The sequence below is a fragment of the Engystomops pustulosus genome, chromosome 4 (genome assembly GCF_040894005.1).
Source record: "Engystomops pustulosus chromosome 4, aEngPut4.maternal, whole genome shotgun sequence".
Lineage (NCBI taxonomy): Eukaryota > Metazoa > Chordata > Amphibia > Anura > Leptodactylidae > Engystomops > Engystomops pustulosus.
Window position 1 is genome coordinate 89657113 of NC_092414.1, and position 17683 is coordinate 89674795.

Sequence of the window (17683 nt, forward strand, 5' to 3'; positions counted from 1 at the left end):
ATAAAATACCAAAACGCTCCACAAAATTTGATACCCATTCCCTCCCGCTTCTAAATATACCCCATATGTGGTGGTAACCTGCTGTACCGGCACACACCAGGGCATTGAAGGGAAGCTGCGCCATTCATAGCAGATTATGCATTGTCACTTTTTATTGGCTATACAATCTTTATTTTTTGGCAATTCGGACATATTTGCGACATGAGATGTACTTTACAAATACAGGCAGTCCCCGGGTTACATACAAGATAGGGACTGTAGGTTTGTTCTTAAGTTGAATTTGTATGTAAGTCGAAACTGTATATTTTATCATTGTAGTTCCCGACTATTTTTTTTTTTTGCCCCAGTGACAATTGGAGTTTCAAATTTTTTTGCTGTAATGGGACCAAGGATTATCAATAAAGCTTCATTGCAGACAATTTTAAGATGATCATTGCAATCTGGGACTATTTTAAAGCATCCAGAGAGCTTCACCAGAGGTCACAGTGGGCAGAGGGGTCCGTCTGTAACTATGGGTTGTCTGTAAGTCGGGTGTCCTTAAGTAGGGGACCGCCTGTATTTCATTTTAGTAGGTCATTAGCTTATTGATGAGATTTTATTAACTCTTGAATGTATGGGTGAAAAGAAAATTGTCAATTTTGGTTTCCTTTCTTTTTGTATTTTTTGGGGGTCGTACACCGTACACTAAAAATATAGAGGAAATCTCACTTGTTTTTGCATCGCCATCTTTTTGGAGATGTAACTTTAATATTTTTTGGTTGACAGAGCTGGTTTAGGGCCTATTTTTTACGTGTTCAGTTGTCCTTTCAATTGGTACCATTTTGGCGCACATAACTTTTTTTGATCACTATTGAACATTTTTGTGAAGAGATTTTATGAAAAATGTAAATTTTTGGCGTGTTTTTCGTGTTTTGTTTTTATGGCGTTCACCAATCAGGCCCAATAATGTTTCTGAGTTATTGTACAGATTGTTACGGATGCGGCGATACCAAATATGTGGGGTTTTTTGGCGATTTTGTGGGTTTTTTTACTTTATTACATGTGTATAGGGAATGTTTGTGTTTAGGGGACTTTAACTTTATTTAACCCCTAGGCGCACCAGGACGTTATAGTACGTCCCCGGGGCTAGATGCTTAGCGCACGGGGACGTTCTATAACGTCCTGCTTCTGGCACCGGCTCACGAACGGAGCCGGTACCAGAAGCAGCGGCTGTCAGCTGTCTAGTACAGCTGACAGCCTGCGCTAACACCCGCGATCGGAGCCGGCTCCGATCGCGGGTGTTAACCCCTTACACGCCGCGGTCAAACATGACCGCGGCGTGTAAGGGTGTTTGCGTTGTGGATCGGATCCCCCGTGCCGCTTACCGGGGGATCCGATCCACTTCTGGGCAGCTCCGAGGACTGGCATGTGCCCCGGAGCTGCCCGGTCTCCATGGCAGCCAGACCCCTTCCGGGTCTGGCTGTAAACTGTCTGAGCATGCGCAAGCTTGCTCAGACAGTTTACACTGCTCTACAATAAAATAGTATTGTAGAGCAGTGTATTGAACTTAAACCAGTGATCAGAGCATCACTGGTTTAAGTTCAAGTATGTATAAGTAAAAATATGCAAAAACAGTTAACACTACACATTATAATAAATAAAAAATAAATACATAAAAATATAAGCCCCTAAAATGTCACTTTCCCATAAAAACACTTAATAAAGTATAAAAACCACAAAAACACAAAAAACCCCGCATATTTGGTATTGCCGCGTCCGTAACAATCTGTATAATAAAACAGAATCATTACTGGACCCGCACGGTACACGCCGTAGAAAAAAAAACGCAAAAACGTTCCGAAAAAAGATAATTTTTAATTATACCCTATCAAAAAATGCTCTAAAAAGTAATTTAAAAAATGTTATGCACTCCAAAATAAGCCCACTAAAATGAACAACTCTTCTCGCAAAAAATATGCCCCTAACCAGATTTGTCAGCCGAAAAATAAAAAAGTTATGCATATGAAAAGATGGTGATGCTAAAATGAACAAGATTTTCTCCAAATTGGTTTTTATTCAGTACAATTGAATAAAATACACAAAACCCCACATATTTGGTATCCCTGCGTCCGTAACAATCTGCATAATAAAACAGAATCGTTATTAGATCCGCAAAGTGAACCCCGTAAAAAACAAAACAAAAAAAAGCTCCAGAAAAAAGATCATTTTCAATTAATACCCTATAAAAATGCTCTAAAAAGGGATTTAAAAAATGTTATGCACTCTAAAATAAGACCACTAAAAAGAACAATCCTTCTCGCAAAAAATAAGCCCTTAAACAGATTTGTGAGGCAAAAAATAAAAAAGTTATGCATATGAAAGACGGTGATGCTAAAATTAACAACATTTTTGCCAAATTACTTTTTATGCAGTAAAAATGGGAAAAAAATAAAAAATCTATATAAATGAGGTCTTTTTGTAATCGTGGCGACCCATAGAATAAAAATAATATACTATTTTTATGGTATGGTAAACGGGCAAAAAAAAAAACCCCATAAAAATCTTCCTGAAAAGTGATGATTTTCATTTCCTCCACCAACAAAGAGTTAATAAAATCTCACCAATTAGCCTATAGATTCCCCCAAATTACGTACCAGAAAAGTGCATCTCATGTGGCAAAAGAAATAAGCCCCTATAGGTCCACATTAAAAAAAAAGAAAAAAATTATAGCCTGTACAATGTGACATAGCAAATCTGCTCTGGATGGCGCCTCCTTCCCTTCTATGCCCGGCGGTGCGCCCATACAGCAGGTTACCACCACATATAGAGTATCCGTGTACTCGGGAGAAATTGGGTAACAAACTTTGTGGAGCCTTTATTCATTTAATCCATTGTAAATGTTTAATTTTCCACCCAAAATGGGTGTATTGTGAAAAAATATTACAATTTGCAGACTGCACCTCCATTTTGTTTTAACCCCTATAAAACACGTAAAGCGTTAACAAACTTCTTAAAAGTGGTTTTTCATACGTTGAGGTGTGTAGTTTCCATAATGGGGTAATTTACGAGTCTCGCTATTATTTAGGCCTCTCAGTGTCAATTAGAAGTTGAGCAGGTCCATCTAAATGCGGGTTTTGGTGATTTTACAAAAAATGTGAAAAATGATACCTAAATTCTGAGCCTCATAACATTCTAGTAAAATATGTGGAATCTTAAAAAACCATGCCAACATAAAGCAGACATTTGGGAAATGTAAGTTATGAATTTATTTGGGAGCTATGACTATCTGCATCAAAAGTAGAGAATTTAGAACGTTGAAAATAAAGAATTTTTCCAATTTTTTTCCAAATTTTGTTTTTTTTCATAACTAAACACAAAAGATATCATCCAAATTTTTAAACTAATTTGAAGTACAATGTGTCACGAGAAAACAATCTAAAAATCCCCTGGATATCTCATAGCGTTCCAAAGCTATAACCACTTATAGTGACACAGGTCAGATTTGAAGAATGGGGCCGCGTCCTTAAGGCCAAAATAGGCTGTGTCCCCTAGGGGTTAATTAATTCTTTTTATTAAAAAATGTTTTTATTCAATGGTAACTGTTTTTATTCACTTTTACAAGTTAGCTTGAACAAGCGATCCACTGATTCTTGTTCAAGCTATTCTTCTTCACAGATGTATTACACTGTGTAATGTAACACAGTGAGCATGCAGGGACCCGGCACACAGAAGATGATCGCACGGCCCCGGGCACTGGCAGTTCCGGGGCTGCATTTGGAGCCACGGACAAACCCAGCCCCTCCCCCCCCCCCGCGCGCGGTAAGCACTGCGTGGGGGTCCGATTCTTGTGAAATGCCCCTAACGCGCCGGGGTCAGTGCGACCGCGGCGTGTTAGGGGTGGGTGTTAGAGGCAGGTGTCGGCTATAATATATAGCCGACACCTGCAGCTTCTGGCCCCGCCTCCGTTCAGGTGCCGGGGCCAGAACTTTGACGTAGAAGTACTGCATTTTGCGGGAACGCACCTCCCGCGATGCAGTACTATTATGTCAAATGTCGGGAAGGGGTTAATGATTCATCTTCCCCTAGAGGTTCAATGATGGAGGAGGGAAGGGGCATAGATGCTCAGAATTAATAACATATTTACATATTTGCGTCTAGTCTTCTGGGGGTCTACAAGAAGTGAAGAATCTGGAGGCCATAGACAATGCATTTGCGTCACTTTGTTGTGGGCTCAGTTTTTACGACTTTCACTGTGCGCTCCAAATAACACCTCTACTTTATTATTTGGGTCAGTACAATCACGGTGATACCTCATTTATATAGGTTTTATTGTGTTTTACTACATTTTCAAAAATTAAATATGTAAAAAAAAAAATTCGCTACGCTATGTTCTGACGCTTATAACTTTTTCATACTTCGGTGTACCGAGCTATGTGAGGGGTCATTTTTTTGCAAAATTTACTGACTTTTTAATTGCTACCATTTCACAGACAGTGTGACCTTTTGATTACTTTTCATTACATTTTTATGAGATGTAAAATGGTGTAAAAGTTGCGTTCCAGAAATTTGGACGCTATTTTCCGTTATGGGGTTCACCACAAGCAATAACCATTTTTATATTTTGATAAATCAGGCATTTTTGAGACGCGTCAATACCTCACATGTTTGTGATTTTTACTGTTTATTACAATTTATATCAGGTCTAGGAAAAAGGGGGTGATTTGAATTTTTTATTTTTTAAAATGTATTTAAAACTCTTTTTTTACTACTGTATTGCAGTAAATGGCATTATTACACATAATTCATTACAATGAACCACTGGCACATTGTAATGAAACTGCAGATGCCATGCATCCTCGGGTCTGATGAAGACCCAAGGCTGTCATGGCAAACGATCAGAACAAAGATGGCGGCACCCATGCTCTCCGGTCGTGGAAGGGTTAATACTGGTGATCAGTGCAAGCACCAATAGCAGGCATTAGCAGTAAGTGTTTACAGCAAAACCAACCTCTGTATGAAGAGGGCTTAGCCTGTGAGCCCTCTTCATACAGCCCCCGCACCTCTGCACCGTACATGTATGGTGCAGAGCATGAAGGGGTTGAGGACAGACCTTTTTTCCATTTTTCCCTGCTCAAATTCTAAAAGACATAACTTTTTTATTTTTTGTCCGACATAGGCACTAATTTTTATGATAAAATTAGTATTTTCCAATGGGTACATTTTACTAGTAAAAATATCATAATGATTAAAACTTATTAACTCTTTCCTGCAGCGAAACGGAATAAAACAGTGGTTTAGCCACTGTTTTTTTAATTAATTTCACTGTACAGTATGATAAACAAAAAAAAGTATTCTGTAGGTTAGTACGATTAAGGAGAGACCAAACAGGTACAGGTTTTCTTATGTTTTATTACCTTAGCAAATAGAACACTTTTTTAAGGAAACCCCATTTGCCTCTGTGTTCTTAGAGCTATAACATTTTTATTCCTCAATCAACAGAGGATTATTAGGGCTTGTTAATTTTGGGAAAAGTTAACAGTTACATTGGTGCTATTATAGGGTACATCTGAGTTTTTGATCCCTTTCTGTTAAATTTTTTGGGAGTAGGAAGCATCAAAATTGCAATTTTTAATTACGGTAGTTTTTTATTTTATATACCATTCACAATACAGGTATAATAATATTATCTGTAAAACACCCCTATGTTTCTCGACTATCTTTAACAGGTTAATCTGTCGTTTTGTTATTTTTAATGTTTATCAATTGTTTCAAAGGTGATGTATACCATTCTCTAAATCAGTGATTTTCAACCTGTGTGCCGCGACACACTAGTGTGCAGCGACACATGGTTGAGTGTGCCGCGGGGAAAGTTCCCCGAACTATGGTGCCCTTGTGTAGCGCTGCCGCCGCGCCCCCCGGATTTCGGCCCCCATACTTACTTACAAGTCCCGCGTCAGCGATCCGCCCACCTTCTGGAGCTCCTGCAACCTGAAGGAGCCGAGCCGCCATTAGGAGTGAAGGTACACGGAAGAAGACATCACCGGAGGGTAAGTATATAAGGTTATTATTTGTATAGGGAAGGCAGCTAGGGTCTTTTTTTTCTATTTAATTAGCAAAGGGGGCCTCTAGGGCCTTTTAATTAGTAAAGGGAGGCCGCTAGGGCCTTTTAATTAGTAAAGGTAGGCCGCTAGGGGCTCTTAATTAGTAAAGGGAGGCCGCTAGGGTCTTTTAATTAGTAAAGGGAGGCTGCTAGAGGTTTTTTATTAATAAAGGGAGGACGCTAGGGGTTTTTTATTATTAAAGGGAGGCCGCTGGGGGCTTTTTATCAGGAAATGGAGGCTGCTAGGGCCTTTTTATTAGTAAAGGGAGGCAGCTAGGGCCTTTTTATTAGCAAAGGGAGGCCCTAGGGGCTTTTTATTAGTAAAGGGAGGTCGCTGGGGGCTTTTTATCAGGAAACGGAGCCTGCTAGGGGCTTTTTATTAGTAAATGGAGGCAGCTAGGGCCTTTTATTAGTAAATGGAGGCAGCTAGGGCCTTTATATTAGTAAAGGGAGGCCCTAGGGGCTTTTTATTAGTAAAGGGAGGCCCTACGGGCTTTTTATCAGGAAAGGGAGGACGCTAGGGGCTTTTTATTAGTAAAGGGAGGCAGCTAGGGACTTTTTATTAGTAAAGGGAGGCAGCTTGGGACTTTTTATTAGTAAACGGAGGCAGCTAGGGCCTTTTTATTAGTAAAGGGAGGCAGCTTGGGACTTTTTATTAGTAAACGGAGGCAGCTGCTTGGACATGTCATTAGTGTGGGGAGGCCAATGCTGGACATGTTATTAGTGAGGGGACTGGGAGGCCATTGCTGGGCGTGTTATTAGTGAAGGGAGGCTGCTGCTGGGAATGTTTTCAGTGAGGGGTCTCACCTCACTAATAACATATATTTAAATATATATAATTATCTGATGCCTTTTCTTTCTTTATTTTTTTCAGATCTGGGTATGCTGATTCATACTTTGCCTGATTCTGTGGACTACATCAATGACCTGGATTATTTTTTTTTTTTAAATGGTTAACAAGGGTTGTTGGGGAGTTTTCATTTTAATAAAATATATTTCTTTTAAAAAAAATTGTGTGTTTTTTTTTATACTCAAAACTTGCCTTAGTAATGGAGCTGTCTAATAGACAGTGCCCATTACTAGGAGCGGGACCTAAGTGTTAGCTGGTAAAAAAGACTTAACAGTAACCCCCTAATCATTACCCTGGTATTCACCGCCACAAGGGGTGCCAGGAAGAGCTGGGTACAATCCAGAACCTGACCGTCTATAGATGGCCAGGTGTTGGGGCGGCTGCAGGCTGGTATTATTAGGCTGTGATGGCCCTATATCAATGGGCACTCACACCCCAGTAATGTCAGGGTGCTGCTGCTGTATTGTATCTGGCTGGTTATGAAAATGAGGGGGAACCCCACGTCATTTTAAAAAAAATTATTTTACAAAAAGGGTATTGAGACCCTCATTTTCTATAATCAGACAGATACAATACAGCTGCAGCACCCTGATATTAGTGTAATTTGAGCACCCACTGTTTTTGGGCACAGCCCAATACCAGCCTGCAACCGCCCTAGTACCTGATCATCTGTAGACAATCAGGTACTGGATTGTATCCAGCACTTCACAGCACCTCTGTTGGCGGTGGGTACCTGGGTAATAATTAGGGGGTTAATATCAGCCTTTTTTTACCAGCTAACAAAAGGCCCCAGTCCAGCACCATTACTGAGGCAAGTTTTGAGTTAAAAAAAAACAACATTTTTTAGGAAATATTTTTTATTAAAATAAAACCTCCTCGAAACACGCTTGTCAACCATTTTATTAAAACAAACTATCCACATAACTAAAATACTCCACTTAATAAGGCGAAGTATACAGCATTCACAGATCTGAAAAACATTTTATAAAAAAGGTTAAAAAGAAGTTACATACAAGATAGGTTCCTTGGGTTTGTACTTTTGTGCTACGTCACTAATGTCAATTCAAGAAGGAAATGCAGACCGTAGTAATATAAGTTATTATCACACACATACAGCTCTCGCGAAGTTCACTCTTGGGGGGTTTAAATCAGCTTCTTGTCGCCACAAGAGCTGCTTTTTAAGACCTTAGGAATTAAATATGCCTAGTAGAGGTCCTTTAAGTGTGTCACATAATGTAATACTCTTCTATTTTAGTGTGTGGCTGCGCACACTATCTCAGCAGTGATGGAGAAGTATTTGAGAATGGAAAAGGCAAATGCCGAACAGGGCCCTGGACACAATTCTAACCCAAATGAAGGCCCTAGTCTGAGAGTTGGACAAAAGAAAAAAGACAAGACGGTGAGCTCAAGGCAACACAGTGAAAGCTATCTTTCATTTGGATTTACTTCCACTGGGGATGCGACAGCACCAACACCACTGTGCTTGGTGTGTGGTGAGAAGCTTTCCAATAGCGCTATGGTGCCAAGCAAACTTAAACGCCATCTCCAAACGAAACACCCTTCCGTTCATAATAAACCGATGGAGTATTTTGTACACTTAAGTACAAACAATGAGAAAGGAGCAACTTTTTTGAGAAAAAGCACAAAGGTAAATGAGAGAGCCCTCAAAACTAGCTACATTGTTGCTGAACGCATAGCTAAATCAAAAAAGTCCCACACTGTGGCAGAAACATTAATACTACCAGCTTGTAAAGCTATTGTAAATGAGATGCTTGGCCCTGAAGCAGCTAAAGAGATAGCTAAAGTGCCTCTCTCTGATAACACTATTGCCAGACGGATTAATGACATGTCTGCGGACATTGAAACAGTTGTTTTGGAAAAGGTGCGCATCAGTAAGAAATTTGCCTTGCAACTTGATGAGTCGACGGATATCAGTGAACATTGTCAGTTGTTGGCCAATGTGTGTTTTGTGGATGGTGAAGCCATTAGAGAAAACTTCCTATTTTGCAAGGCACTGCCAGAAAAATCAACAGGAGAGGCAATATTCCAAGTCACATCGGAATATCTTGATAAAAGTAGACTTACATGGAAAAACTGCATAGGTGTCTGCACTGATGGAGCCGCAGCCATGGTCGGGCGCATAGTGAACTTTGTGATGACGCGACCTTTGAGATGTAGCTTATTTGCGTCTTTGTGTACAGAAATGGGAGCAGAACATAAAATCTTATTGCTCCACACGGAGGCCAGGTGGCTGTCACGCGGCAAAGTGCTGGCCCGTGTGTATGAGTTGCGAGAGGAACTTAAAATATTTCTTACAAACAAGAGGTCCGATTATTCAAAACTGCTTGCAAGTGATGAGTGGTGTGCAAAGCTGGCATACCTGGCTGATATATTTCAATATCTGAATGAACTAAACACGCGAATGCAAGGTCGAAATGAAAACCTGCTTACAAGCACTGATAAAATGAACGGATTCCATTTAAAGGTGCAGCTCTGGCAACAACATGTGCAGGGTGGCAACCTTCAGATGTTCCCACTCACCGAGAAACTGCATGATGACAATACTGCTGCAATGTGCCAAGCGATTGGCAGACATTTGAAAACTCTTGAGGAGAAGTTATCGTTCTATTTGTCTTCAGCCTTCACAGAATGCCTTGAGTGGGTTAGGGACCCATACAGCTCATTATCCGTTGCTGGAAAGGACATGAAAGGAGCAAGAGGAACTCATTGAACTGAAGTAAGATCGCGGTTTAAAGCTAAAGTTTGCTGATCTACCTTAGGACAGTTTTTGGTTATCTGTTGCCAAGGAGTTCCCCATTCTGGCCAACAAAGCTATTTTGACATTGCTCCCATTTTCAACCACATTTCTATGTGAGCTGGGCTTCTCAAGCTTGACTGCGATAAAAACTAAAAACAGGGAGAAACTGAGAACTGTTGAGGAAGAGCTTCGTGTGTGTCTTTCCACCATTCCTGCCAGGATATCCCTTTTGTGTTCATCGAAACAGGCCCAGGTTTCACACTGAGTGAGTAAAATAAATTTAGAATCTATATTATTAACTATATGTATAATATGACTGTTTTAGTGTCATTTTGTGCTATTTTGGTTGGATTTTCTAAGTATAAAAAGTGTGCCGCGGCTCAAAAAAGGTTGAAAATCACTGCTTTAAATATACATACCCAGACAATTCCTGTATACTTGCATATTTGAAGGTTGCAAGATATGTAATGCTATACCACATACTGTACCTCAATGCAGCAATTAATAAAGTTTGATGTTGAACCCTAATAATGTTATAACTACTTGGTTACAGTCACTACAGACACCACAATATCAATATTGTGTGTGTATTAGTACAAAATATAACTACGGGACTAGGGACACCTTGATACCTTCTGTACTGCAATGTATTGTATCTGTCAGTATTTTTCTGACAGTTTCCCTATGAGACCCAGTCTTGGACGGGCCCTTATAGGCCACCATACATGGTAGACACAGAGGTATTCATTAGACCACCTGCTGCCATGACGGCGCGATCGCGGGGTGCTGGGGGAGTGACAGAGGGAACCCTGTACTCTCTGCCTCTCCTTAGCTGCCGCAATCATGATTAATTACCATGGTTAAGGGATTAAACTACCTGCCCAGCAAGGAAAAAGCTCCACACAGGGCAGACACAGCAGGGACTAGGCTGTATGGAACACACTATCAGTGTGCCAGAGGATCCGGAGGACGATATAGATTATCCTAATGCGGCAACGGGCTAATATTAGTAAGTAACCTGTTTGGGAGGTTAAACAAACTGTATGATGAGCATAACATTTAGAGATCAGAAATTCGCTAATTTTGCTACATGTTTACCAAATTTTCAATTTTCCTTTATTAATAAAAGTAAAACATTGCAATTAAAATATACCACTATGGTAAAGTACAACATGTCACAAAAAAAACAGTCAATAACTTTACCGTATATACTCGAGTATAAGCCGACCCAAGTATAAGCTGAGATCCCTAACTTTAACTCAAAAAACTCGAAAAACCTATTGACTCGAGTATAAGCCGAGGGTTGGAAATGCATTGGTCACAGCCTCCCAGTATATATATCCAGCCCCTTGTGTATATAGCCTGCCAGCCCCCTGTATTTTATATAGCCTGCCAGCCCCCTGTAGTATATATAGCCTGCCAGCCCCCTGTAGTGTATAGCCTGCCAGCCCCCTGTAGTGTATAGCCTGCCAGCCCCCTGTAGTGTATAGCCTGCAAGCCCCCTGTAGTGTATAGCCTGCCTTGCCCCTGTAGTATATAGCATGCCATCCCCCTCTGCAGCCCAATAGTATACAGCCTGCCCAGCCCCCTGTAGTTTATAGCCTGGCAGCCCGTTGTAGTATACAGCCTGCCCAGCCCTCTGTACTATATAGCCTGTCAGCCCCTGTAGTATACAGCCTGCCAGCCGCCTGTAGTATACAGCATGCCCAGCCCCCTGTAGTATACAGCTTGCCCAGCCCCTGCCCGCAATATAATTCCTATAGGTGGTCGCTCCTCTATGTGCTTCCTGGTTCTGGCGCCCCCTGTAGCCCATGTGTGTATGAGATACTCCTATACACATGACTGCAGCCTGTTTAAAGATGTGACACTCCTTGTACTGGCTCCTCTATGTGCTTCCTGGTGCTGGCGCACCCTGCAGCCTGTGTGTGTGTGAGATACTCTTATACACATGACTGACAGCCTGTATAATGATGTGACACTCCTGGTGCTGGCTCCTCTATGTGCTTCCTGGTGCTGGCAGCCCCCTGCAGCCTGTGTGTGTATGAGATACTCCTATACACATGACTGACAGCCTGTATAATGATGTGACACTCCTGGCACTGGCTCCTCTATAAGCTTCCTGCTTCTGGCGGCCCCTACAGCCTGTGTGCATATGAGATACTCCTATACACATGACTGACAGCCTGTATAAAGATGTGACACTTCTGGTGCTGGCTCCTGTATGTGCTTCCTGGTTCTGGCGCTCCCTGCAGCCTGTGTGCGTGTATGAGATACTCTTATACACATGACTGACAGCCTGTATAATGATGTGACACTCCTGGTGCTGGCTCCTCTATGTGCTTCCCGGTACTGGTGACCACGCCCCCTGCAGCCTGTGTGTGTATGTGATACTCCTATAAACATGGCACACAGCCTGAATAATGATGTGATACTCCTGGTGCTGGCTCCTCTGTGCTTCCTGGTGCCACGCCCCCTGCAGCCTGTGTGTGTATGAGATACTCCTATACACATGACTGACAGCCTGTATAAAGATGTGACACTCCTGGTGCTGGCTCCTCTATGTGCTTCCTGGTGCTGGCAGCCCCCTGCAGCCTGTGTGTGTATGAGATACTCTTATACACATGACTGACAGCTTGTATAATGATGTGACACTCCTGGCACTGGCTCCTCTATAAGCTTCCTGCTTCTGGCGGCCCCTACAGCCTGTGTGCATATGAGATACTCCTATACACATGACTGACAGCCTGTATAAAGATGTGACACTTCTGGTGCTGGCTCCTGTATGTGCTTCCTGGCTCTGGAGCTCCCTGCAGCCTGTATGTGTGTATGAGATACTCTTGTACACATGACTGACAGCCTGTATAATGATGTGACACTCCTGGTGCTGGCTCCTCTATGTGCTTCCCGGTACTGGTGACCACGCCCCCTGCAGCCTGTGTGTGTATGTGAAACTCCTATAAACATGGCTGACAGCCTGTATAATGATGTGATACTCCTGGTGCTGGCTCCTCTGTGCTTCTTGGTGCCACGCCCCCCGCAGCCTGCGTGTGTATGAGATACTCCTATACACATGACTGACGGCCTGTATAATGATGTAACACTCCTGGTGCTGGCTCCTCCATGTACTTTCTGGTTCTGGCTCCCCCTGCAGCCTGTGTGTGTGTGAAAGAGATACAACTGCTCCTGGATGCAGCCATGTGTATAGCAGAACATGTCAGGCACTTGTGTAGCTAATGGGGCAGATTTACTTTCCCCGGTCCTGTCACGATCCCGGGGTGTGTTGTCCAATGAGCATTTGGTTCTGCCGCGATTCACTAAGCTCGTGCGCCCGAGTTCCTGCATCCGTTGCTTCTGCGCCGAAGTCTGACGGATTTCACCTGGTTCTTACTGGTGCTTGTAAGTGCGTGTCTTGCGACACATTTCTAAATGTTAAATTTCGTGTGTTGTCCGAATTCATCGGGTTGTCCGACGACCCACCCCCCATTTCTGTTGCGTGCAAGCGGCAAAATCCGATTGGGTGTGCCAAAATCCCTGCGCACGTGGTTCAGGGTGCGTGTCCCCTTCTCCTAGGGCAGATGTGCACCGGCTCTGTGAGATTTAAAGGGCCATTGCGCCACTAATTGGCACTGGCTGGCCGCTGACCTGTTAAATAGCCGGCCTCTTCCTGTAACCCATGCTGGATCTTTGTGCCTTATAGCCTTAGAGAAAGCTTTCCAGTTGAGATTCCCGTGTATTATCCAGTGTGACCTCCTGCTATGTTCCTGACCTCGATTCCTTGCTGTCTGTCTTGACCTTCTGCTACGTCCCCAATTCCAATCCTTTGCCAGCTGTCCTGACCTTCTGCCTGACCATGACTCTGATTCTGCTTGCAGATTCTGTACCTCGCCTTGGACGCCACCGCGAGAAAAGTCATGATTGTGGAGTGACATGATGGTATCTTGCTGCACCAAGTCCAACACAGTTTGCGTCGGGCTCTGGTAAATACCGGGTGCCACTTAGGCTCTGCTCATCGCTCGTGGTGGTTCAGTGGGTCCACCACCACCAACCCTAACAAATACTTCTGTCGTCCGTCTGTAACCTACCTACTCTAAACTTTTGAATTTTGTATTCATTCCAATCTACAACCTATCTGAACCCGTTACCACCTCCTCCTCCACGCTATCTCTCTGGAGCACTATAGAATGCACGTTCTATATGCAGCAAATACGCCTTCTCTGGACTGGCTGTTATTTATGCAAAAACTTTTCACCACAATTGTGCCAAACTTTTCGACTTTATCAGACATCCACATCTGGGAACTCACAAAAAAATCTATGAAAAAAAAATATTTTTTCCAAAGAACAGACAAAGAGGTTGGAAAAAGGCTTGAATTTCATACCACCTAAACATTTTGATATATTTACTACATTACTAGATGTTAATCGCTTTGTCACATCATTAACCATCAAACGACATTTCATTAACTGTACTGATGGTTCAGAAGAATTTAATTGTATTGCTCTCTTAGAAATTGATAATGAGTAGAGATCAGGCTGAGGACCTAGGTCAAAGATCATCATCACTGAATTATCTTGTATGGTCCATACATAGAGGTTTTAAGATCACTAATCAAAAAAATTGTACCACACTTTTGAGGACAGATAATTTTGAAAAGCTCAACAAGAAATCCAATGAATCTAGGGTCATTATTTCGACATAATCATGTAGTGATTATTGCCAAATCATATATATCCTTAAGAAAAATTTGCCCATATGACAAGATGACAAACTCAACCCAATTTTGAAAGCAGGTTGTAACTTTGTATCCAAAAAAGGAGTACTGTTCATACTCAAGTATAAGCCGAGTTTTTCAGCACAAAAAAATTGTGCTGAAAACATCACCTCAGCTTGTACTTGAGTCATGAGAAAAAACAAACACTGTACTCACCTTTCGAAGCCCCCCACGGCAGGTCCTCTTCTATACAGCGATGCTCCTTCATCGGCTCGTGTCCCCGCGCTGTCCATTGTAGGGATCGTGACGTCGGCCGCTCAGCATACACTATGATGTCAGCGACGGGCTACATGGGGACACGGAGCCGATGCCGGAGCATCGCAGTATATAGAAGAGGACCTACCGTGGTGGGGGGGGGGTCGTCAGAAGGGGAGTACACTGTTTATTTTTTTCCTACAGCATTTATACTGCAGGCAGGGGCTGCGAAGGCTGTACACTACAGGGGGCTGGGCAGGCTGTATACTACAGGGGCTGGGCAGGCTATATGCTACCGGGGCTGGGCAGGCTGTATACTACAGGGGCTGGGCAGGCTGTATACTACACGGGCTGGGCAGGCTGTATGCTACAGGGGCTGGGCAGGCTGTACGCTACATGGGGCTGCCACAATGTATACTACAGGGGGCTGGCAGGCTGTACACTACAGGGGGCTGGCAGGCTGTATACTACAGGGGGCTGGGCAGCCTATATACTACAGGAGGCTGGACAGTCTGTATACTACAGTGGGCTGAGCGGGCTGTATACTACAGTGGGCTGAGCAGGCTGTATACTACAAGGGGCTGGGCAGGCTGTATACTACAGGGGGTGGTAGGCTATATAGTACAGGGGGCTGGCAGGCTGTATACTACAGGGGGCTTGGCAGTCTGTATACTACAGGGGGCTGGGCAGGCTGTATACTACAGGGGGCTGGCAGGCTATATACCAGAGGGGGCTGGCAGGCTGTATACTACAGGGGGCTGGCAGGCTATATATCAGAGGGGGCTGGCATGCTATATTAATTGACTCTATATTCATAATTTATACAATCGAATGCACTGTTTGCAATATCTGATATGTAGGTTGTACAATACTGAAATTAGTGGGGCAGCACGGTGGCTTAGTGGTTAGCATTACAGCCTTGAGGCGCTGGGGACCTGGGTTCAAGTCCCAGGTGAACATCTGCAAAGAGTTTGTATGTTCTCTCCGTGTTTGTGTGGGCTTCCTCCGGGTCCTCTGGTTTCCTCCCACACCTCAAAATATACTGGTAGATTGATTAGATTGTGAGCCCCATTGGGTACAGGTACGATTTGGCAGGCTCTGTGTAGCGATGCGTAATCAGTTTGTGCTATATAAATAAAGGAATTATTATTTATTATTGAAATTAAAAACGAGGATTGACGAACATCTGCTCTAAACATCTTGAGAATAGCATGTCAGGTGCGTCCAGACATTTTGCCTGTATACACTTGGGTGATGTTTCCTCTTTCTTTTTTTGTGAAATAGAAAAAGTACAAGCAACGAAAAGAGGAGGAGACAGACGTAGGTCCCTGCTTAAATGGGAAGCATATTGGATCTTTAGATTGGGCACTAGATCACCATCAGATCTCATTCTGATATTTCATTCTTCTATTGAATTTGTCCAGACATAAAAGATATTAATCTCTTTTTTTGAACCATCTTAACCGTACATGACGGATACAAAGATGTGGAATACAGTCATTGATTTTGATGTTTTATTATGTAATTATATCATTTTCTGTTGTATGATACAATGGGGCACATTTACTTACCCGTCCGAGTAGCGATCCCCGATCTGATATGTCCGCTGGAATGCACATCTGGCAATCCACATAGATTGTGCGCTCGATTTCCTGCATGTATCGCTCCCCGCTCAGGTGTGCCAGAGTTTACCTTCTTCTTCCTGGTGCTTGTAAGTGCTTGGCTTGCGACACAAATTTGAATGTTAAATCCCGTGCTTATTCTGAATCCGTCGGATCGTCCGACGGCCCGCCCCCCGATTTGTGTGGCGTGAAAGCCGGTGCGATTGCGACACAATCCCTGGCGCAATCCTCAAAAAGTCAGGAAACCCAACGAAAATGCAGCCGTGGGTAAATAAGCCCCAATGTCTGTTATTGTTTCATAGGTTTTCCGTATTAAGTGATTCATGCAGTTAGGTCTTGTTAAGCTAATATTGTTGGAAACAATGGGGCATATTTATCAGGACCTCTACGCCACGCTGCTAGCACTTGCGATTATTTGTCACCCCAGTGGGGCATAAATGGGCGTGAAGGGGAGGGGGCACAGCCAGCCGGGAGAGGGCCGGCGCGGGGTGTTACTGTTCACGCAACTGCGCACTTGCAGCCGCATATGAAAAGTCGCCGGCTGCATTTATTTCTACGCAAGGCCCTGCCTGGTGTAGGGTAAACGCTGCTCAGCCGGCTGCCCTGATACATCAAGAGGCAGAAGCCTCTTGATGTATCCTGCTGCGAACACGAGCGCCAGCGTATGATAAATATGCCCCAATGTCTCCATTAAATTGACCTTCGTTATTTTAAGTTTTGGATAAATGGAATGCTATACAATGTTTTTCTTCAAATTGTATCATTACCTTGCATTGAGGCGCTTGTATGTATTTGGTGACGCACCTTTGGAGGCGTTCCCCTGTGATGCGTCCTTTAATGTTAATACATGTACCTTACTTCAGGGATTTGTTGTTGATAGTTTTAAATAGTTTACATTTTAGAAGTTATGCCATGACTAAGAGTACTAGGTTGCTTGAAACGCGAAGGCTTGACTCCTACTAATCCATGATGTTTAAGGATGTGCCACAACCACCTTTTTCTTAAGAATAATATATATATATATATATATATATATATATATATATATATATATATATATATATTATGTAGAGATACAAAGAGGTGAGGCAGCACTCGGGAAAAGTTATGAACTCGGGTGCAATTCCCAGGACCTGAACCAAGGTCCATCAAAACATAGAACAGCAAAAAATGGCAGCACTCCGAGATTTGTGGAAATCAGAAAAACGTACTCATTTATTCACACCTGTGTCAAGGCTACGTTTCAGCTCCTTGCATCTGGAGCCTTTCTCAACCTCTGCTTTGCTTGAGAAAGGCTCCAGATGCAAGGAGCCGAAGAGATGCAAGGAGCTGAGTGCTGCCATTTTTTGCTGTTCTATATATTTATGTATATATACATTCATAAAATAGTTTATGTAGAGAGAATAAT

The 17683-nt window shown here is 42.9% G+C and overlaps 1 long non-coding RNA gene across 1 annotated transcript in view; it reads left to right on the top strand.

The window, feature by feature from the left end:
- Nucleotides 1–17683, top strand: part of LOC140126806 (uncharacterized) — a 36844-nt gene that overhangs the window by 1165 nt on the left and 17996 nt on the right. The window contains exon 2 of the long non-coding RNA XR_011854900.1: nucleotides 8185–8328. This is a non-coding gene — a long non-coding RNA (uncharacterized lncRNA). The remainder of the gene's footprint in view (nucleotides 1–8184; nucleotides 8329–17683) is intronic.